Genomic DNA, 22,744 nt, shown 5'->3' with positions numbered 1-22,744 from the left:
GGCAATTTTCACCAAATTTTAGGTAATACAAAAACCTTAAACCTAAAACAAAATGAAAATCTAGAACTGTCTCAGTGAGAGCAGTGATCAAGCAAACATCTGAGGACCTGCTTCCACAAAGCCCCATTAACCAGATTAGAGCAGAAAACAACAGACCCTGGCCGGGTAAATTGCTGCTGACAGTTGGAGCTTTTCCAATGAAAATGTCCTATAAGCAATAGGGACATCTCCAGTGAGGAGGATATTGGAAATCCTGCTCTGAAACAGCTGCTATTTCTCATGCTATCACCCCCCTGGGAGCTGATGTCCTTGCACTAAACAGATTTTGCAGGAGGAAGCTGCGAGCTGGGGCTGCTCCAAGTGCCAAAATCCCGTCTCAGATCTGCCCCGTTTGGCTTCCCCCTAAAAACCCTGCCAGCAGGGCTTGGGCACGACCCTGCCCACAGCCTGGCATCAAACACTCTGTCATGATTTATCAGGAGGGATGAGTTCCTCTGTCCCAGCCCTGGCTGTGGCTTTTGTGGGGTCTGGATGACGGCAGCAATCAGAGCAGCCTTGGGAAGCAGGCAGGATTTTGATTTTATCCTTCCTCAGGCAGGATTTTGATTTTATCCTTCCTCAGGAAGTGATCCCCACCAATGAATTCTTACCTCTGCCATGCTGTCACCAGCTCTCAGAGTGAAGTAGGAAGTTCCCTGTGGCTGCCTGCATGTTTTGTATTTTGTCCTTTCTGTGACTGAGCTGATTTTCCCCTGCTTTCCTGGGGTAGTGGCCTAGGAAATGTATATTTAGCTTTTCTTATTGTAGAGGCACAGTAGAACAGAAGTCTCAACCCTGTTTCCCTCTCACTCACAGCTTAAACACAATTAACTTTTCATTTGATGCATTCTTCCTGTCTGCACTCATAATGCTCCCCTAGGAAATGAGAGCCAATAAGTCCTACCCAGGAGTAGGAGAGCAGGGTACTGACCAAATATTGTATAATTCTGTATTATAGGCCTATGGGAAAAAAGTTAATTAAAGACCACTGATATCCTTTGGGAAAATGTTTAATATATTAGCTCTTGCTGCACAACCATGCAAACAAACCCCTCCACTTTGGAAAATGTGAATATATCACACATTTGAGAAAAAAAACAGCAAAATCCAGTGGTGTTTTTATTGGTCATTGGCCACAAATAACTCTAATGAGATTACACAAAGAACACACTTAAATAATATTAACTTCAACAAACAGGATCTCTGCTGTGGCCTATACATCACCTTCCAGAATTGGAAAGCACCTTTGTATAACTCAGGTCCTGCCATAATTTTCTTTTCAACAATAATAACAATTAATAAGCACATCCACATAGTTCCTTGGGCTTGGTGAGCACGAAAGAAGACTCAAAGACAAACCCAGGGCCTCCAAATTCTCCCAGAATAGGAGCCTTGTAAGTCAGAACAGTTTTACCCAAAAGCTGGAGTGGAGAGTGTCTCTGCCCAAGTTTCCCCACAGGCATGTACAACACTGACACTCTGCAAGGCATTCATTTGGAAAGCCAAAAACTGAATGCTCCAATAGTCACACATTTTGTGCAGTAAAAAGTGGAGGTTTATTGAACAGCTCCCTCATTAGCACACATTTCCAGAGGAGCAAACCCAGTCTCTGAGGTCACATTAAGAAAGCCTCATGGCTGTGTTTGCTTTTACTGGTGTTGTTAACCCCCCGGAGCAGGTGCCACATTTCAGCACCTGCAACAGGTTCACACAATTGTTAACACTTGCATTTGAATGCAAACAGCATGTTTGCTTGGAAACAAGTGCATTTTTTCAGCAACAGGCTCCAAAGAAAACCCAGATCTGGATCTCAGCTTCCACTGACTCTGGTGAGGCACAAGCACGTCCTTGGATGTCCCAGTACCACCAGCAGAAATGTCCAGAATTGCTCTGGACTGATGGAGCACACAAGAGGAAATTCCTAAGCAAGCAGGCTGTGAGTGCCAGAGTGCTTGAGAGCACACAGCTGAACCACAGACCCTGCTTTTATTTATTATTATTTTATTTATTATTATGCTTTTATTTACTCTGCCACTTCAGGTTCGTTGTGACATGCAGCTTGCCCTTATTCAAATAAGACACTGGTGCTGAGTCTTGCCATAAAAATTGGGTTATATGAACAGTTTTGCCCAGCCCACTCACACCCACGCTGGTTTTCCCCAATGGATCTCAGAACACTTCCTTGCAGAGGGGAGGAAGGGTGACCTGGCCCACCAGGTGTGGTATTCACATGCCCTCTGAGCAGAGAGAAGCTGTGAGAGAAGCAGAGAAAAGAATAATCAAAACGATTCTTGTCTCATTTACTGTTAGTGCACATGTGGAAGGTGTTGAGGAAGTTGTTTACCTGAAGGAATTTGGTAACTGAATTCTTCCAAAAGTTGTTTTTTGTTTCTTTGACCAATCAGTCAAAACTGTGTCCTGACTGTCAGGAGACAGTCACGAGTTTTCTTAAGTATCTTTTAGTGTTCTTCACTATTCTTTATAGTATAGTATCTCTCTTTAATTTAGTATAATGTAATATAATATTGTTTTCATGAAGTGAGTGTTAGAGTCAGGTACCAATCATTTCCTTCACTGGGGGTGCCCTGCAGGTACAATAACCAGGTACTGCCAAAATCATGTCAGAACTGTGTCCTGCAGGTGCCACTGCCAGCTCCAGCAAAGACATCAGCCCCCTCACTGGGATACTGGTGGCTGGGTCAGCTCAAAGGAATGTCCTCCTTGCTACTTCTGCTGGGACATTGTTTAAAAAAGAAACCTCCCCACACACAAATTCGTTACAATCACACATATGTTCTTTTTCTGGTTCTTAAAAAAGCCCATCTGCAACGAGGCCACCCACAAACTGAAATAAGAGTCATTTGTCTAGCAGGGTTTCCTGGTGGAATACACAACAAGAAAGACACACAGCCTCTGTGCTAAAAATAAGTGTATCTATCCACCATGCTGCTGGTTTTGACTCTAAGCTTTACTACAAGGTGCTCCCTGGATAGAGTTATTGTGTCTATGATTTATCAGGCAACATATTGCTCTTTACTTTGATAATTACAAACACCTTTTTCCAACACTCAAATAATTGTTTCCACAAAAATAACCTCACGTGAAAGGAGTAATAAGCACAAAATGATGTTTCATTAAGACCATCAATGATTTTTTATTAGCAGCTCCATCAGATTTAAATGGCATCTTTAGTCTGTGCATGTGCATATGTATGATCTGTGTCAGATTTGTCAGCTTTTGATGGATGTTTTCACTCTCCCTGCTATTATTACTCTTATATAGTAATAGTGGCAACAGGGACCTAGTTTATTAAACCTTATGTTGCATCTGCCACAATGCCCTGGGGCTGGAGTGCAGTCATCTATTGCAAGCACTATTCCTTGCAATTACACTTGATTGTTAACTGTATATGTTCAGGAGCACTTACATTTGAGTGCTGCAGTCCTGAGGTTTCCTTCTGATGGGCCACGCTCCAGCTCCTGGACAGTTAATGGGATTATCCAGACCATTAGGACTGAAACACAAAGTGAAAACACATTAGTACAGCTAAAAGTGGACTAAAATGTCAGTGGCAGCAGACAGCAGTGTGGCTTTGGAATCTTTTGGTGGCGTGTTTTAGAGGCAGCAGGTTTAAAAACGGAGTTGGCACTGAGGATTTGGTGTGCCAGCATCCTCCCAGCGTGGCTGTGGCAGCGGCTGCAGCACTCACAGTGCACACACTGCACCATCCCTGCCACAGCCAGCATCCTCCTCCATCCCACAGCCGGCCAAGAAGCCCAGAAAAGCCTCCTGAGGCACAGCCTGAGGTTTCCAGGGACACTCCACGACCAGGGAAGGAGGGAAAGGATCCCATCAGTCGCTGCCCCCAGGTGACAAAGCACCCAGAGCATGCCCCTGGAGAAGGAATGCAGGGATCCTTTGGCTGCTGCACCCCTGTTTGAGCACAGATACCATAAAGCCAACCTCTCCCAGGGGAAAAACACCTCCAGCATCCTCAGGGAGCACAGAAGGACTCTGCCAAGTACAGCAAAGGCACAGAATGAAAGCTGCACACCGAGGGATCCTACAGGGAATGAGGTGAGCCAGGAGCACCCACTGCTCCACAGAACAGGAGACTCCAACCATCAGAGCACAGGGAAGGAACAGTCCAGGGCTCTGAGTGGAGGCTGGGAGCTGCCTTGCAGCAGCAGACACGAGGTGCTCACACATCACAGCAGCTCAGCCTGAGAGCTGGGAGTGAGAGAGAGCTTTGTGTGAAGCCCTTCCTGCAGGGCTGGGAGCAGGCTCCACTCATCTGCAGCAAAGGTCCTGCCAGCTGAACAGCCAGGAGAGCAAAGAGGGGAACTACATGTCAATATTGGCTGTCATGTCACCAGAGAGCAAACACAGCCAGGTGAGCCCAGAGCTCAGGTACAGCACAGAAACAGGACCAGGAGAGGTGTGAAAACATCTCTGTCACATTATTGTGTCAAGTTCTGCTTAAGGCTTGATTGATGCACTTTTACCATCAAACAACATTAATCTTGGAAGCTTTGAGATCAAAAATTTCAAATCAACCACTGAGAGATTAATTAATACAGAAGTTGTCTAGATGTCTTTGTGTAATTACTGTTCTGCAACAATTAGGAAGTTTACATTATTTGCTCAGAGACAGGCAATTGTTAAGTCTGGTACTAGTAATAAATCAAGTTCTCTTTTTAACAAATTGTTAAACTTGAATATAGACACTTACATGTACTTATCGACATTTTTCTGAATATACTTGTCCTAACAAACACAAGGTTTTGTACACTGAACACAAAGCTTGAGTTATTTCATATTCAGAAAAATAAAAAGTGTGCTTTGCAGCAGTATCAGAAGGATCACAGTGGCCTCCTAAAATAGAATAATTAAATAATTAAAGTCATACCAGCAGACAAACAAAGATGGCCTAAAAAATATCCAGAGACTGAAGGCATAAATCATGATTACAACCCATATAATCTTTGACCTACACACAAGCTACAAGGTTCAGAGGTGGCATTGCATTATGTATTTATTGCCTGCCCAAACCATTATTCACCAGCCTTCATTTTAGGGGGTAGGTATGATGGGAGTCCATGGCAGGGGAGAATGCATCATAAAACCTCCCCTGTAAAGGATGGCACAGCTCATTTATCTTGTGCTTCCTCCTCCCCAGTTCATGGTGTGGCAGCTCCCTACAAAACCTCCCTTGGGCAGCAGGACCAGCTTGTCCAGTGCTCCCCTCCTGGGCTGTCAGAGCCAGCACCCCAAAGCACAGCCAGGCTTTTGGCCCCAGCTCTGCCCTGCCTCGCTCCCTCTCCCCTGTGTGACCTGGCAGCTCCCAGGGGCTCCAGCAAGGAGGAAATTTCCCATGGATTGACAGGGAATCCAAGGGCAGTGCAGTGATTTTAACAGCCCTGTGATGGTTTCACCCAAAAATTTAATCCTAACCACTCCTTTGCCAAGATTCAGGTCTTTTTCTTTTTGTAGCAGATATCTTAATGCAAAGTGGTCACAGAGAAACTGAAAAATATTGCAGCTTATGTGAGAATGTGCATCCAGCTTGTTCTGTATTCAGCTCCAAGAGAGGAAGCAATTTCTGTAAAACCCAGTTTTGCTGCCTGGTTCCTGGCACCGTTATCTAAACAAGCCCTCAGGCAGTTATTTGTAGTATTTACATTTTTTACCAACTTATCACGAGAAAATCCAATTGTTCCTAATGACAGTCACACTGTGCCTCTCCCATCCTCCTATCCAGGAAAGTGTTTATTATCCATTTGTAGTAATTAAGGCACTGATGTTCTATGGATCCATAAAGCCAATGTGATTAGGCAAACAAAGGCACTTTTCCCACCCCCAACTTATTGCTGCAAAAATATTTAAAAAGAAAAGCTCATTTATAACACATAGCATCGTTTGAAGAACAAACCACCATTGGCTAATCACAAGAATTCTTAGAACTGGGAAAAAAAGTAAAAAGAGATCTGCAAAAATTATTTTTCCAGCATTTGCTAGAGAGTAAAGAAAGAAGTAAAATAATTAGCTAGCCAAAACCACAGAGGTGGTGTTTGACAGTGACTGCCTTTCCTTATTTGATCATTTCTTGTCAAATGGTTAAGCAAACTCCTTAGCAAGTTAGAGTAAGGCAGAAAAGCAGGATGGGAATTAAGTGCCTGCATTAAATAAACTTCATTAAATCAACCGCAGCCAGGGAGACCAACTGAAAGCCAGCATGTTAATTATTTATATTTTTATATATATATATATAAATTTATATATATTATACGTAGCTGTGTCTGAACTGCCAAGCCAGGACCTGAAGCCCCCAGAGGCAGGACACACATCTCTGCCACAACCCATCTTCCAGCCCTTCATCCAGGATTCATCACAGGGTCCTCAGAGAGGCCAGGTGAAATCCCAGAATTGGGGAAGTCCAGAAGAGCACTCACATTAAACTCTGGATTTGTTCTGCACCTCCATTCTCTGTAGCAGCACTGCACACAAAACTTGAATTTCCTTTCAGTACTTCTGACTCCAGTGGAGATCCACAGCCCACCAGCAGCCCCCAGAAGAAACAGCTCTTCATTTCTGGAAATGCTGTCTTGCCCTACATCACATCTTGTTCTATTTCCTCTCTTGGCAGTGCTGCAGCCATTCACTGCAGCACATGTTAAATTAGGACTGGAACACTCCACAAGTATTTTCCTCCCCCAGCCACACAGAGAACCAAATTCTGTTCCTCTGCAAACCCCTCCTGTGAGTGCACACACACTTACACTTCCAAACACAACAGCCACTGTCACTTTTTTCCTTGCAGAGCTGAAGGAAGTGGGAGTTCACATCTTCTCGTGGCATAAAGTTTAAATGAAGTGTTTGAAAAAAGGTGTCTCGTTGGAGCTGTGCAGTTTCTGCAAAGGTGATCAAATCACAGCAAGTTTGGATTGCAGTGGAAGATGTAAAAATTGGACTGCATTTTCTCAAGTCTGCAAATCTTCTTGGCAGATTTGAGCTTTAGCTCAAACAGATCTGGCCTGATTTATATTTTGTTTGAAATGATGCCCATAACTATGATTAAGTAAGGTTTCCACCAAGCCCCTCAATTCAGCTCGATGGAGTGGTCCCATTTTTCCTGGGAGACTGGAGTTCTCTCTCCAAAAGGAGGCAGATGTGCAGAAAGCTTCTCCAAGATGCCCAAAAAAAGAGGTTCCAAAGACAATGATGCATGACACAGTGCCCAGCTTTGCATTTCTCATGATTTACACCCCAGCTGAGGAGCAGCTCAGGCTGCATCCCCTGCATCTGAGCAGAGCACGGAGGGACAAAGAGGCGCTGGGGAAGGCAGCTCCACACCAACAAAGGGGTTTATTTGATAGCTGAGGGAGCAACACTTAGAAATCCAGATGCTTTTTTTGGAAAAAAAGTCAATGCAGCAGTGGAGGGAGCAGTGACTGAGCCAGCAGGGACAGCTGGGCAGGGCTTGGAGCTTGCAGACACCTCCCAAGCCCCCAGTGCCACAGCTAACCCAGGTTCCAGGTGCTGGAGGAGCCAACAGCCCCTGAGCAGATTTTACCCTGGCTCCTTTTTAATACCTTTTGTTGTCCCCACCTGCAGCCTAAGGAATGCAGCACCACAGGGCACCCTGGTGCAACTAAAAATGGCATTCTGCCATGTCGTGTTAATCTGCTTTCATGTTAGATTCTAGCATGCAAATCACAGGTAAATACATGTAAAAACCTTCCACATATCCCAACAGACTTAAAGACTAACCAGGAAACTTCAGGGGTGATCATATACTAAACTCAGCTTTTAGGACCCACTCTAATGGTCATCAAAAAAACTTTTTTAGGATGACTAGGCCTATGCATTTAGGACTTACTATTGCTTCATTGCACTGCTTCTTAATGTTCTGCCAAAAGTCATAGTTCACATTGAATTTTTTAAAAATCAGATCTGTTTAGCACTTTAATGTCACAATGCACGTTACACAGCAGAAGCTGAATTGCTAATTATCAATTTATGTGAAATTTTACTTCCATGAAAAAGGTCATTTGCATACATATTAAATACAGTTTGCATTTAAAACTGCGGGGAAAGTTATGGAGTAATGTTCTGTAGCAAAGTTGAATTTTGTATTATCAATACATGGGGGAAAAAGAGCTAAAACTGAGTTTCTGTAATACCTGAAGTAACAGGTTAGTCAATCCTGACTGAAAATACAAATAGTAAGTGGCATTTCACCTTGACATTTTAAAGCATCGTGGTGCATTAAGAGTCTAGGAATACAGTCACTTCTACAAAAAGTTTGTGTTCATCTCACCACAATATAAAGGCTAAATCTGGAGGGGGGAGGGTACACACTGGGAACTAAGCTTCCAATTAAGTCATTTTCTGGATAGGAAGGTGACCCAGGACTATGAGCACCTCTAACTGCATCTCAGCTCCAACACTAGCAGGAGTCACAATTCCAGACAAGAATTTCTGCAATGCTTAGAATCACAAAATTTGGTCCCCCAAAACCTCATCATCTCCTCAGGTGAGCCAAGCTTTCAGTGCCAAACTGAATTCATGTCAGAATCAATGTTACCAAAGATGTGGAGATCCAGCCAGTGCAGAAATGAGTGTTCACTCTGAATTGCTGCTCCCTGCAGAGCAGCCCATGGTTCACGTGGAGAAGAGTCAAAATAATCCTAATATCCCACAGGAGGTGCATCTTCTCCAGCCTCCAGCAAGCCATTCAAGGGAAAATCAGTGTTATTCCTATTCTTCAGTGGGGACATTCCCCTTTGGAAGAGCCTCAGAGGTTCACATTCATGTTCAGAGTCCTTTGCCTCAGATGCTCAGGGTGGCATTGCCAGTAACAGCACACAGGAGCACAACCACTCCAATTATTTGCTGTAAAGGTGCCACACTACAGCTCCCAGGAGGGCTGGAATTGCTGAATGCTGCAGTCTCCACAAGGAAGGAAATGCTGCTGTGGTGCTTATGTGAGAATTCACTAAGTTCCTGCCCTCAAGGGAATAGTTTCCTCCTGTGATAATGCTAAACATAAAACACATTGAATTTTAGGGCTGGTGAAAATAAAATTGGTGTGAATAAATTATTATTTATATGAAAATGCACAGTCAGGACAACGACTACATATGTAAGGCCATAAAATTTAAGTATCTCACTTTGTTGTTTTAGCATACTGGGGAAAGCTATTGTCCATCTGTGGCCACACATTTATCCTCATTGTCTAGCAGGCTCACTGCCTGAGCAGTGCTTTCCATTATTTAATGGAAAATGAGGTAAAACTACTTTAGGAGTAAGCTGTGGGTTGTTGGATGAGCAGTGGGACCCTCTCAGTTGGTGGGGATGCTGTTTGTTTCCCCTTTGCATTTGAACACTGCATTTCCCAGTCATCACTTGGACCATTACCAAGAATTTAAAACAAAGGGAACATGCTCCACCAGAATATTGCTTTAGCTTAATTTTCTGTCCTTGCTCCTCTTCTTCCTCACAGTCTCTGCTTCAGATGAAAATTCTCCAGAGGTGGAGGTGGCGACAGAGATGATAAAGATGCAGAAGGCAATGCCTTTATAAACAAGCTGTTGCACCAACGTGACACAAAGGCTTAATGTTGTTTTTAATAAAGGTTTCTTGTTATTTTCTAGAAAAACAGTATCAATCTAAAAGTCTGAAGTAGAAAAAACTAGTGTGGCTTTACTCACAACTGGAATATATAAACCTTTCTTTGAATTGAGAGTCACTACTAGGAAAACACACTTCCCACAGAAGTTTCTGGAAGGATTAGGATCACCCTGACAGTTGCATGGGAAGAGGTAAAACACTTCTGACAAGTTTCTTTGCTGGAACTTGATTCAGCAAAGCATCCCAGCAGATGCTCCTGAGCTTTGCTGAAGCAGAGCCCAGAAGTGACGCCCTGTGACCGCTGCCCTGTGACTGCCCAGAGCCACCCCGTGGGGACCCTGCCAGCCTGGCACAGGGGACATCTGCCCGGGGTGCCCTGTGGGGCTTGGGGCTCTGTCTTGGGCAGCTCAGCTCCTGCTGAGCCTGGGGGATGGAGCTGCTGCTCAAAAACCCCAAACTGCTGCCTCAGACCAGGCAGGTGTCACTGCTGCCTTGCTGGCTGTGACAGGGATCACAGGGGTCCCAGGGTGAGGGAAGAGAGGAGAATGTTGACTCCATGTTCAGAAGGCTGATTTATTATTTTATGATATATATTAGATTAAAACTATACTAAAAGAATAGAAGGAAGGATTTCATCAGAAGGCTGACTGAGAATAGAAAAGGAATGAAGAACAAAGGTTTGTGTCTGACCAGACAGTCTGGACAGCCGGACTGTGATTGGCCATTAATTAGAAACAACCACATGAGACCCATCCCAGCCCCACCTGTTGCATCTCACAGCAGCAGATAATCATTGTTTGCATTTTGTTCCTGAGCCCTCTCAGCTTCTCAGGAGGAAAAACCCCAAGGAAAGGATTTTTCATAAAGCGTGTTGGTGACAGCTGGCATTTCAGCATCACCATCCCTGACATGCTGCCCCGCTGCATGCTGCCAGAGCTGGGTGTTTTGACAGGCTGAAAGAGGCACCTCAGAGCTGTGCAGGGGCTGCAGGTTCCCTGTAACCTGCACTGCAGGGTCTGCTGCAAGGACGTGCTCAGAGGAGCTCATCTGGGATGAACAGGCTCACAGGAACTCGTGGTGTGCCACGCTGCTCAGATGAATCAGCCCCAGTATCTGAATTTCCCATTCCAAAAATCCCCTACTGAGACAAACACTGCCTGTGAACTCTGGGCTGCTCAGGCACGCAGAAAAATTCAAACTTTCCCCATCTCTCACGTTAGTCTAGATAGATTCAGTGTTTGTAGGTCACAGAAACTCTCAGTCTGCTTCCAAAAGGGGAAAAAAACAGGGCTGCTGGAAAACCTGCTTTACACTCCTCAAAGCAAGACTTAAAAGACTTCTGTCTATTGATCAAGAACTACCAAATAACACATTGTACAGTCTAGATGGGTGATATATAAAGAGGAAATAACACAGTGACCTATTGTCACCATGATATTTTCTGGAAAAATCCCCTTGCCCAGGATCTTCTCCTGGGAAGTTGAGAAGCCTCAGAGAAAAATGTAAATAATAATTATCTGATTGCTTCTCCTGTGTTTGGCTGCTTTGGAATGTGGTCTGGAGAGTGTTTATCCAACAGGTGAAGGTTTGATTTGTTTCATGTGAATTGTTTTGACTTAATGACCAATCACCATCAGCTGTGTCGGGCTCTGAGGAGTCGTCACAAGTTTGTATTCTTGTTAAACCTTCTCTCTGTATCCTTCTCTTTCTTTATGGTATAAATATTACTAACTAATATAAATATTACTAACTATATATATATAGTTAGATAGCTAGATAGATTTATAATAATATAATATAGTAATATTATATATACATATATATATTACTAACTAATATAAATATTACTAACACCATAAATCCAGAAGTTAAAGTCCAAGGGCCCACCTGATCCAGCCTAATTCAATGTTTGGCTCTCCAAGCACACCTAGACACACTCCCCCAGTAGATTATATTATATTATATTATATTATATTATATTATATTATATTATATTATATTATATTATATTATATTATATTATATTATATTATATTATATTATATTATATTATATTATATTATATTATATTATATTATATTATATTATATTATATTATATTATATTATATTATATTATATTATATTATATTATATTATATTCTTTTTCATCAGCCTTCTGAGAACAAGGAGTCAGATTCTCATCTCTCAGCTCGTCCTGGGGACCCAGCAAACACCACAGCCTATTTCTGAAGACTGGCAAGCCAACACCTTTAATTCTTGTTTACAGCCCTGGCTCAGTGGGCTCCTGACCCAGCCCTTCCTGAGTGCCTGGAGTCCTGGGCACAGGCTGGAGCCTCATTCCCAAGCCCTATCCCTTAATACCTGTCTGGGTACAGCCTCTCTTTGTGCCACCATTTTAATTGAATACTAAAAAATAATAGTTCACTGAATGCAAGATTTACTGTTGGGCATAAAAATAAAATGACAGTAAAGTTACACACATAAATTAAGCAAGAAGCCCTCTAATCTGGTCTCTACCACTGCTGGATTTTCTCTCATGCCTCTCTCTCATTCCTCACCTTCTCTGAAGTACAATAAGTTGCCATTATTGGTAAATATTTATATTCAGTTCTGCAGTGTCAAGATACTGACAGTTAAGATAAGTCTTCCAAAAAACACTCCCATCTCCCCAAGACAAGACAAATATTTATCATATATGTCTTTTTGGGAACGAGTTTCAGGATTCTCTTTATTCTTGTCTCAGCAATTTTTAGCTAAGGAAACTAGAACAAATTAGGACTCTGTAGCCACATACACACTAGTTAAAATCAATAGCTTTAATTTTCACATTTAAACCTACAATTTTCATCTGACAGGCTCAGCAGGTTTTAATGCACACAACAATTTACTTTTACTGTTTTAATTGTTTTTAGTCAATCACTTTTATTGCTTCTCTGCATCTGACTAAACAAACTAATAGAGCCATGTTCATAAATGATTACCTTGTGAAATGGCTTGATAGATACATTTGCCAGGCTCACCTTCTATTACTGCCAACGTTAGTAATATTTATACCAAAATATACATTTATCCAGGGTTTATAATTAAGAGAGCAACAGAAGAAAAAAAAATCTATTTCCTGAGCACCACAGTATCAAATCTCATATTTCTAAGTCTTTCCTCAGGCCAAAAGAAAACCACCAAACCCTGCCTGCATGGCTGGCTGAAAAAGCCTTTTCTGGATCACAAGGAATTTTGTCCTGCCACGGAATTCTACTTTTGTGGCTGCTGTAAGAGTCATTTTTCTGTAGCTCACTGCCTGTGAGCTACAAGAGCCTTCACCCAGCAGCCTCAAAACCCTGGACTCTGGATCTTCTTTTTAAATTCCAATTTTATTTTATCTAATGAGACAAAACACCATAAATCCAGAAGTTAAAGCCCAAGGGCCCACCAGATTCAGCCCACAGCTAAAATATCAATTCTTCTGCATTTATCAGCACTCTTGTGGAATCCTGTGGATTTTTGGAGAGCCTGCCCACCCATCTCAGTGCTTCTGAAGCCCCCTGCCCTGTGAGTGAGTAAATTCCCCACCAGAGCTCTCCTTCCCAAGCAGCCAGCAGAGAACCAAACCAGCTGCTGCTTTTGAGCAAGAGCTGCAAACAGCCCCATGTTGGTCAGAACTGCTGACACCAAACTAGTTTTTCAACTGATATTCCCACATAACATCCCTGAGATTTGATTAAAGGCTCCACTGAACCCTCAGAAGCTGCCTGGGTCTGAAGCTGTAGGAAGCTGATAAAGTGCAGAGTGTGGTAGGAGGGCTTTTCACTGTTCTTTCAGACACCTGCACAATATCTCATTTGAAAGAGCCCTGGTCTGTGGCTGAGGCTGCTAGGTGCTTCATGAATATAAACTGAATATGTGAATTGTATTGCTCCTTAAGCCTACACTCAGCTGTAACAAGAAAAATCATGAAATGCTTGTATGATTGTCATGGGTTGACCCTGGCACAGTGCCAGCGCCCCCATGAAAGGTGGATTTTCCAAAATGGTTACCGTGAGATGTGACTCAGGAACAGAACAAAACAGGCTCCAACTTGGGAATGGAGGGAAAAAAAAAAACAACATTTTATTAATCTACATAGACACAAAAGGGGAAAAGGGAAAAACTACACACAACAATCCACAATAGAACATCTTCAAAAACACTTCTCCTCCCCCCACCTCTCCAAACAAACAAATCCCCTCTAACACATCAATTCTCAATTCCAATACCCTCCTTCACACACACTCTCCCCAGTTCATCAGGAGAGAGGAGTCTTCCTCTCACACCATGGGCCTCCCCAGGAAAACACTGCAAAGTCCCCAGTGCTTCCACGTCACACACTGCAGCCGCCCGAAGAAAATCTGTAGCGGTGACCATTCTTCCTTCCATGTCCAGCGCTCTCACCACTGTCCATGGATCTAAACTGCTCTTTAGGTCCTTTTAAGAATGCTTTGCCTAGTTCCAAGAAGTGGCTGCCTCTCACCATTTGGGACACCTGTCCCCCCCATATTCTCTCCCCTGGGGCCTGGGGTTCACAGGAACAGAGATCCTTCCCTGGAGGCAGAGGGCTCCACCACACCCTCCCCCTCAGTCTCTGTTCTCTCCGCTTCTCCTCGCGGCCTTGTCACTCCTGGCTTCTAGCCAACCGCCTCCCCCAAGGAGCAGTCTCTGTATTATCAGAAGAACTTGGTTTCGCCCGTGGCTGTGTAAGAGAAAAGTCCAGCCAAAGCCACTCCACTCATCTCCTCCACCTAGGGCACTCTCATCTACAAGCATTTCTTCACCTAGTTAAACTTCTTCTTCTTTCCCATCCTCTTTCTCCTCTCACTCCTCAGCTGGGGAGGATCAGTGTTTTAAAAGCTTCCAAAGGTTCAAAAAGGTTACAAGCTCGGCTTGGTCTGCTGACGGCTGGGCACCTTGCCCTCTCCCACTTTCTCCTCCTGGCTGTGCTCCCGGCACCAGATAACAAATTTCCAGCCTGCACAGTCTCTGTCATTCTCTCTCCCAGGGGGGGCTGCTCAAACCATCCCAGGACTCCTCCACCCCTGCACCTTGCCGGGGCTCCGGCCTTCCTTCCCAGGCCGCATGGCCTCCCCTCCCCCGCCCAGACGCCGCTGGGCAGGGGAGAGGTCAGAACAACTCACCGGCCGGACTCCAAAGAGGAAGGTCTTCTCTAAATCCTCTGCTTTTTAACCCACTGAGTGTGTTCTCGGAGGCGTACCCAAATCCTCAGTGGCCACACCAAATGCCAATTTCACATCTGGCCACTGATTGGTTTGACCATAACTTTCCAAAAAAAAAACTCACTTCCGGGTCAAACCATGACAATCCACCTCTCGCTTCCGAGAACACACATTTCACTCCAACATATTAACAAAACTACATTCAATTGACATACACAAAACCTCCATCCTTAAATTTTATAATCAATCTATTTACATGCTTTGCTCTTATTCCTTTTGATCCATCTCACAGTTTCCATCTTCTCCCTTACTTAAATCTCGATTTCCCGGTCAGGGAACCAATAATGTCATGGGTTGACCCTGGCACAGTGCCAGCGCCCCCATGAAAGGTGGATTTTCCAAAATGGTTACCGTGAGATGTGACCCAGGAACAGAACAAAACAGGCTCCAACTTGGGAATGGAGGGAAAAAAAAAAACAACATTTTATTAATCTACATAGACACAAAAGGGGAAAAGGGAAAAACTACACACAACAATCCACAATAGAACATCTTCAAAAACACTTCTCCTCCCCCCACCTCTCCAAACAAACAAATCCCCTCTAACACATCAATTCTCAATTCCAATACCCTCCTTCACACACACTCTCCCCAGTTCATCAGGAGAGAGGAGTCTTCCTCTCACACCATGGGCCTCCCCAGGAAAACACTGCAAAGTCCCCAGTGCTTCCACGTCACACACTGCAGCCGCCCGAAGAAAATCTGTAGCGGTGACCATTCTTCCTTCCATGTCCAGCGCTCTCACCACTGTCCATGGATCCAAACTGCTCCTTAGGTCCTTTTAAGAATGCTTTGCCTAGTTCCAAGAAGTGGCTGCCTCTCACCATTTGGGACACCTGTCCCCCCCATATTCTCTCCCCTGGGGCCTGGGGTTCACAGGAACAGAGATCCTTCCCTGGAGGCAGAGGGCTCCACCACACCCTCCCCCTCAGTCTCTGTTCTCTCCGCTTCTCTTCGCGGCCTTGTCACTCCTGGCTTCTAGCCAACCGCCTCCCCCAAGGAGCAGTCTCTGTATTATCAGAAGAACTTGGTTTCGCCCGTGGCTGTGTAAGAGAAAAGTCCAGCCAAAGCCACTCCACTCATCTCCTCCACCTAGGGCACTCTCATCTACAAGCATTTCTTCACCTAGTTAAACTTCTTCTTCTTTCCCATCCTCTTTCTCCTCTCACTCCTCAGCTGGGGAGGATCAGTGTTTTAAAAGCTTCCAAAGGTTCAAAAAGGTTACAAGCTCGGCCTGGTCTGCTGACGGCTGGGCACCTTGCCCCCTCCCACTTTCTCCTCCTGGCTGTGCTCCCGGCACCAGATAACAAATTTCCAGCCTGCACAGTCTCTGTCATTCTCTCTCCCAGGGGGGGCTGCCCAAACCATCCCAGGACTCCTCCACCCCTGCACCTTGCCGGGGCTCCGGCCTTCCTTCCCAGGCCGCATGGCCTCCCCTCCCCCGCCCAGACGCCGCTGGGCAGGGGAGAGGTCAGAACAACTCACCGGCCGGACTCCAAAGAGGAAGGTCTTCTCTAAATCCTCTGCTTTTTAACCCACTGAGTGTGTTCTCGGAGGCGTACCCAAATCCTCAGTGGCCACACCAAATGCCAATTTCACATCTGGCCACTGATTGGTTTGACCATAACTTTCCAAAAAAAAAACTCACTTCCGGGTCAAACCATGACAATGATAAAAAAAAATATATATATTTAAGCTGCAAAGAACAAACCTGTCTATTTCCTGAGGTTTGTGGAAAGTTACAATTAGGATTTGTTTTAGTAGTTCCATATTTCTTGAGTCAGTTCCCTAGTCTGGATACACATCATTTTTGTTTTAGGTTGCCTGGTATTAAGCAGACACTTGATCCCCCAGCAGTTTTCACAAGCCCACGCCTCGCTCCCCTCCCTGCAGTGAGGTAACACAGCTGCTCCATAATCCTGTCTTTTTATCATCAGGCAGGACAGCACTCTCCAAAATGCCAAACTGAGCACAACCACCTTGCTGGGATGACATATCCCAGAGCATCTCCACTGCTCAGGACCCTTCAGTAAAGAGCCAAGGCTGAAAAAAGGCTGAATCAACAAATCTTCTGTCCCAGAGTACCCAACTGCTGCTGCTCAGGACAGGAAGAGCAGAGGAAGCCAGAGGTGGAACAGCCTCTCCACCCCCAGACAAATATTTCCATTTCCACAACACCTGAAAACCCTAAAGAAGCTCAGGCCTCATTGCATTAACCACAGTGTGCAGCAAAAGCTGGTAGGTGCCACTCAATACAGCCCAAAGAAATACAGCAAGCAGCAAGTGGGCAAATAAGATAAATTAGTTCACCTTAGGACACACAAAATCTGCCTCAGAACCAAGAAAGACATTGTCTTATTGTCAAGACCATCATTTCTCGCTCTTAAAATTAGGGGGAAAAAGTACAAGGCATTAGGGGAAAAAGTACAAGCCTGCAGCATTATTATCAAGACTAATTAATTGTGTTTTCAGGAGGAGGAGCTGCACTAAGGAACAACCTGGCCCATGTAATCCTGTTGGAAATAGAAATCAGCACTTAACCTTGCTGAAGTGTGTGAGGGGTTCAGTGCCTGGCAAGACCTTTCCTCCCATCTCCTGCACCCCAAATGAAAAAGGACTCAACACCACGTGCCCTGGCCAGCCCACACACCCCCTGTGCCTCACAGAGATGTGACAGGGAGCATCCCCAGCGCATCCATGAACCCTTTGGCAGTGCCCTCTCTCCTGCCCTTCACTGAACCCGTGCACACCACACTGTTCACTTTACAGCCACCAGAGGAGATGGGAGAGTCACGTTCAGGCTGTAAATCATATCAGCCCGTTGCAATTAAACACACTGAAATTCTGAATCCAAAAAAAAAAGGCAGCCTTGGTGATGATACAATTGCCAACTACATCTCCCAAACACTCTGTTGCTGCCCTTCAAACGTGCTTCCCATTTACAAGCTCACAGGAGCAGCTTTACTGCCAATTCCTCCATTGATGGCACATTTTATTGACAAAATACAGCTGAGCCACCTAAAGCAATTTCAGCTACAGAATAACCTTTCACACAAGAAGTTAACCAGCTCCTCCATCCATTTGCAGTAGATTTAGATTAGCAAAGCCCACACAGACACACTCAGATCCTTTGAAGAGCCAGCTGATGGCTAAGGACAGGGTAATGTTAAACAGTATTTCATGCTTTGAGCTCTGGGAAGCAAAGCCTTCTGTACTCACAAGTAAAAGATCTGGATTCCCACTCTGCCACAGAATGTTCCCTCTCCCTCTCTACCTTTTCTCACCCACCTCCAGTTTCTCCTTTTTTACCTTTCTCCTGCGTTATAATTTTCTTGTTACACTTCTACAAAGATTGTCTTAAACATAAAAAATGGTGATTAAAAAAAAAAAAAAAAAAAAAAAAAGAGCTGTCCAGTCTTCCCACAAGCTTAAAAGACACCAGATGTGCACAAGCCTGTCCAGAGTGCAACCCCTGGCTCTGGGGTGGTGCTTTTAACAACCAGCCAGTCAAAGGGAGGCTGTGCAGCCACAGCTGACAAGTTCCCCATCACATAAATACTTTCAAAGCATCAGCCTCCAACATTAAATTATGCCTCTCTTTCAAATGCAGTTGTATAAAACACTCCCTCTCTATGACTTATGGAAGAAATCACAAGCCTTGAAGTGTGCCAAGATTTGGAACTCCAGTTAAAGAAACTTGCGAGGAAGAGAAAGTTTTAAAAGCCACTTCTACTGTCGGGCTTAATTCTGCATTGTCAGGCTGAATTCTGCATTCCTGTCAAGCCTGTCTGAGAGTGGCTCTGCCTGATCAAAGATCCCAGGGCTGACCCCTCCGAGCTGGTCCACGGATCACCCCCAGAGCTCCCCCAGCACAGCTGCTCTGAACATCTGCCCTGCCCTCCTCAGGGCTGGCTGGCAAAGGGGAGAGCCCCTCCAGAGCCACACAAAGCACAGCAGCCTGGGGGACAGAGAGGAATCTGCTGACACCTCTGCCCCAGTGCAAGATTCTCTCCAGGCAGAGATTCCTGCAGCAGAAGTGCAGCTGAGCTGTGCTTGGAGATGAGCTGCAGCTTTCCAGAGAAACATCAGACACACTCAAGTGCAAATTCCTCCCCCATGGCCACAGGCAAGATCCATAAAGTTCCTAAATTGAAAGTTCCTGTTATTATTTAAAAATGCTGTAAGAATTTAAAACTACATAAAGGTGAAAATCCCACTATAAACACCTCAAATGATTGGGAAGAAAATGTGTTTAGAAGCTGGCTATTTAGAGTAAGTTAGTTCCAAAAGGTCCCACCTCTCCACAGTCACACACAGGTACACAACACAGCTCTCTGTGCCTCAGGCATTCTCCCTGACTGAGGAAAACCTGGTGAGGGTTCTGCAAGAGGCCCCAGAGAGCTCTGCAGTAATGCCCTGATAAAGCCAAACCCCTGTGCTTGGAGAACAGCCCCCTTTAGGATCTCACACAGTCAAGACCTGTATTTTCTGTGGGGTGTTGTAGCAGACAGAGGGGAATCTGAGGAGGAGGTGCAGGGCACACAGCTCCTCCACAAGTCAAAGAGAATGCAGAAAGGAATAAATAATCAAAAGAACAGGAGTAGAAAGAAGCTGGTGAGACTCTGAGATACACAGATCTGTTCTGAGAGTCCAATAGTATGAGTATTTCTTTTGCTGTTTAAAGTGAATTTTGTTCTAAATTACACAATTACAGAGGGAGAAGAGCCTAATAATAACAGAATTGTGTTTTTCCACATGACTTAAGTTTATCCCTTGTTCAAGAGAAGAATCAAAGTTTGCAGTAATTACATATCTTCTAAACAGAGAGAGGGATAGTTCTCCCAGGAAAATCCTGGGAAGATACATAGAAGCTGTGAGAAACTTAGATGAAACAATTTAAAGAATTATTATTTCTTTATCTGTGACTATGGTTTATAGATGTAGTTCTCTGGAGGGTGTTACTCATAGTTTACTAATAGTGTGAGGTGTTTCTACTTGACTAATCAAGCATCACCTTAGCGAGTCACATTATAAAAAACCTGCTTCTTTCATTAAACACTTTTACTTTCTAATCCTACCTTCTTCTTAATTCAACAGCATCAAAAGTTGTCTCTCTGGCCCAGGAAAACAAAGAAAAAAGCAAATTTGAGCATCACCCTCTAGCTCAGTCACCTTGTCAAGGAAAACACGTGCCAACCTCCTGCTCCCCGAATTATTGGGGAATTTACATGAATCGCTCCTGGAATAAATTGAGGAGTGCAGCAATCACTGACCAGGGGCAGATTTATGGGGAGTCCCCAGCAGCAGAACATCCAAAGGCAAGATCCTGGCCGTGGAAACTGCCTGAGAGAGAGAGAGGCCCCTGTGGCAGGGACTGTCACTCCTTGCTGAGATTCCCAGGGAGATAAGTGACGCCAAGAGCAGGCAGGAGTGTCTGTCTCCCACATGAGCAGCCTTTCAGCCGATGGAGAACAAAGCATCTCCTTAACATCTTTCCAAATCAGGACAGGAGAAAAGCAAAAAAACTTTTGCACCTCCTATCTCTCGGGCTGCTGCTCCTGGAGCATCTCCGTGCCCGTTTTCCCTCAGTGTGATGTTTGTCTGTTCTAAAGCTCCATCTCCTGGAGCCAAAGAATTAACACAGGAACGGCTCAGCTCCCACCGAAATCAGGGGCGAAGTTCGAGAGGAAAGTTTGCAGAGCTGGGAACTTTAGAGGGGCTGGATTTAAAATTATAAAGGAGTCCCAGGTTTGTGTAATGTGGAAGGTTACTGGGTTTGTTTTTGGGACCGGGATCTGTGACAGCGCTGCTGTGGCAGCTCCTGTGATGTCCCAACACATCCCACGTTCCCGAGGCGGCCTCTGCCGGCCGCGCATCTCGTCCCTGTCCTTGTCCCGGTCCCTGTCCTTTTCCTTGTCCCTGTCCCTGTCCTTGTCCCTGTCCCTATCCCTGTCCCTGTCCCTATCCTTGTCCCTGTCCTTGTCCTTGTCCCTGTCCCTTCCTGAGCTGGGCTCGCTGTCCCCTCCGTGTCACCCCAGCGCATCCATCGTGCTGCTGGCCCACACAGCTCTGCTTGCTTTTCTCTCTTCCCTTTTGACACCCTGTATTTTGCTTCCCACAGGATTATAGAACTACTTCAAGAAGTCCTTGAGGTGAATGAGGATGAAAAGTTGATTAACAAGAGTTTACAAGTTACACAACATGGGCCTCCCATTGGTAATGGAGGGATGCCAGCAGCAATCTGTAACTGTCTCACTGAAAAACACAACCTGAGACAGCAGAGATGCAAATAACCATTAAACTCTTCCTAGAAGTGCACTGTATGCATGAAAAATGTCAAAGGAGTGCAGAAGGGTGTTGCAGTCAATAGAAGGCATCCATTCTAGAAAAAAAAATCTATTTTTTTTAATAAATCACTGTGTTGCCACTTAACTATTGCAACAGAAAACTCACAGAATCAAGACTATATCAGGCTTTTGCTTGGGGTTGGTTATTTTCCCCTCACATACAATTAACAAAGAAGCTAAAAATAAAAGCTTGATTCTTTTGTACCAGACCCAGGATAGTCATGATGCAGCCTCTCAGTGAACTGTTTGACCAAAGTACAGCACTCACACAGAACCACTCACAGGCTGAAGCAGATTATTTTAGCCCATTTCCTGCATCCCCCAGGCCAGGCATCAACTGAAACACAATTCCAATTTACTCTTCCAGCTATGAGTATTTCTGCTGAAGTGTTAAAAAACAATACTTGGTGCTGCAGAGGTGCCCCAGCCTTGGAAACCTCCTGAACACAATTTTTGTATTTAAAAAAAAAAAAAAGTTCACTTTGTGGGAGTTCACAGTAGATCCAAAAGGATTTTCAAAAGAAACCCCAGTCAGTCCTGGAGCTGGGCAGCAATGCAAAGAGCAGCAATAATTCCCAAATAATCCCTTCCCAAAGCTTTGTGCTGCCTCAGGCAGCTGCAGGCAAGGACAGCCCCAGAGGCCCATGGGCTTTGCTGTCCCAGCTCCATTTGGGACACACGAGGATTCCAGGCAAGAGGATTCCAGGATTGATTTGTCCTCCAGCAAAGCTCTCCCACTGGGAGCAATGCCCTTGCAGGGTCCCTCAGCAGAAGTTGCTGCCCATAAATTAACCCCGAAATCCAACAACTTCTGCTCCATTCACTCAACTCAAAGACTTTTTTGAACATTTTAAGTCCAAATCTAGTCTCTACAACCCCAAATCCATGCTGTATTAGAAAGCTCTCCCTAGGCAAGCTTTCAAGTATTCCCTGAGGTTTAAAAATCAAGGCTGACAGAGAACCTTGGATACCATAAAGAAATAATTTTTAAACTTTTTTTTTTAAGTATCAAGAGCAGAATCAAGTGCTGACTTCGACCTTGTACTCTGAAGAATAAATTCCATTTCACTTTCTATTCTGGTCCCACAGAATTTTTTATAGGAAACCCACCCACAAACACTACCAAGCACATGCTGGTTTAACCTCACGTTTCCTCCAAGTAGAACACTCCATTTGGCTGTACACAAACACAGCATCACAGTCACAGAATAATTTGGGTTGGAGAGGATCCTAAAGCCCCTCCAGTGCCACCCCTGCCAGGGCAGGGACACCTCCCACTGTCCCAGGCTGCTCCAGCCCCAGTGTCCAACCTGGCCCTGGGCACTGCCAGGGACCCAGGGCAGCCTCAGCACCATCAGTCAGGACTTTATTCCCCACATTCAATCTAAACCCACTCTCAGTTTGAAGCCACGTGCTCTGGGGTGCATAATTAGGGAATTTAAAGCAGATTTCGTTA

The sequence above is a fragment of the Fringilla coelebs genome (assembly GCF_963513975.1).
Source record: "Fringilla coelebs genome assembly, chromosome: 13".
Classification (NCBI taxonomy): domain Eukaryota; kingdom Metazoa; phylum Chordata; class Aves; order Passeriformes; family Fringillidae; genus Fringilla; species Fringilla coelebs.
Note: the sequence above shows the minus strand (reverse complement) of the source record.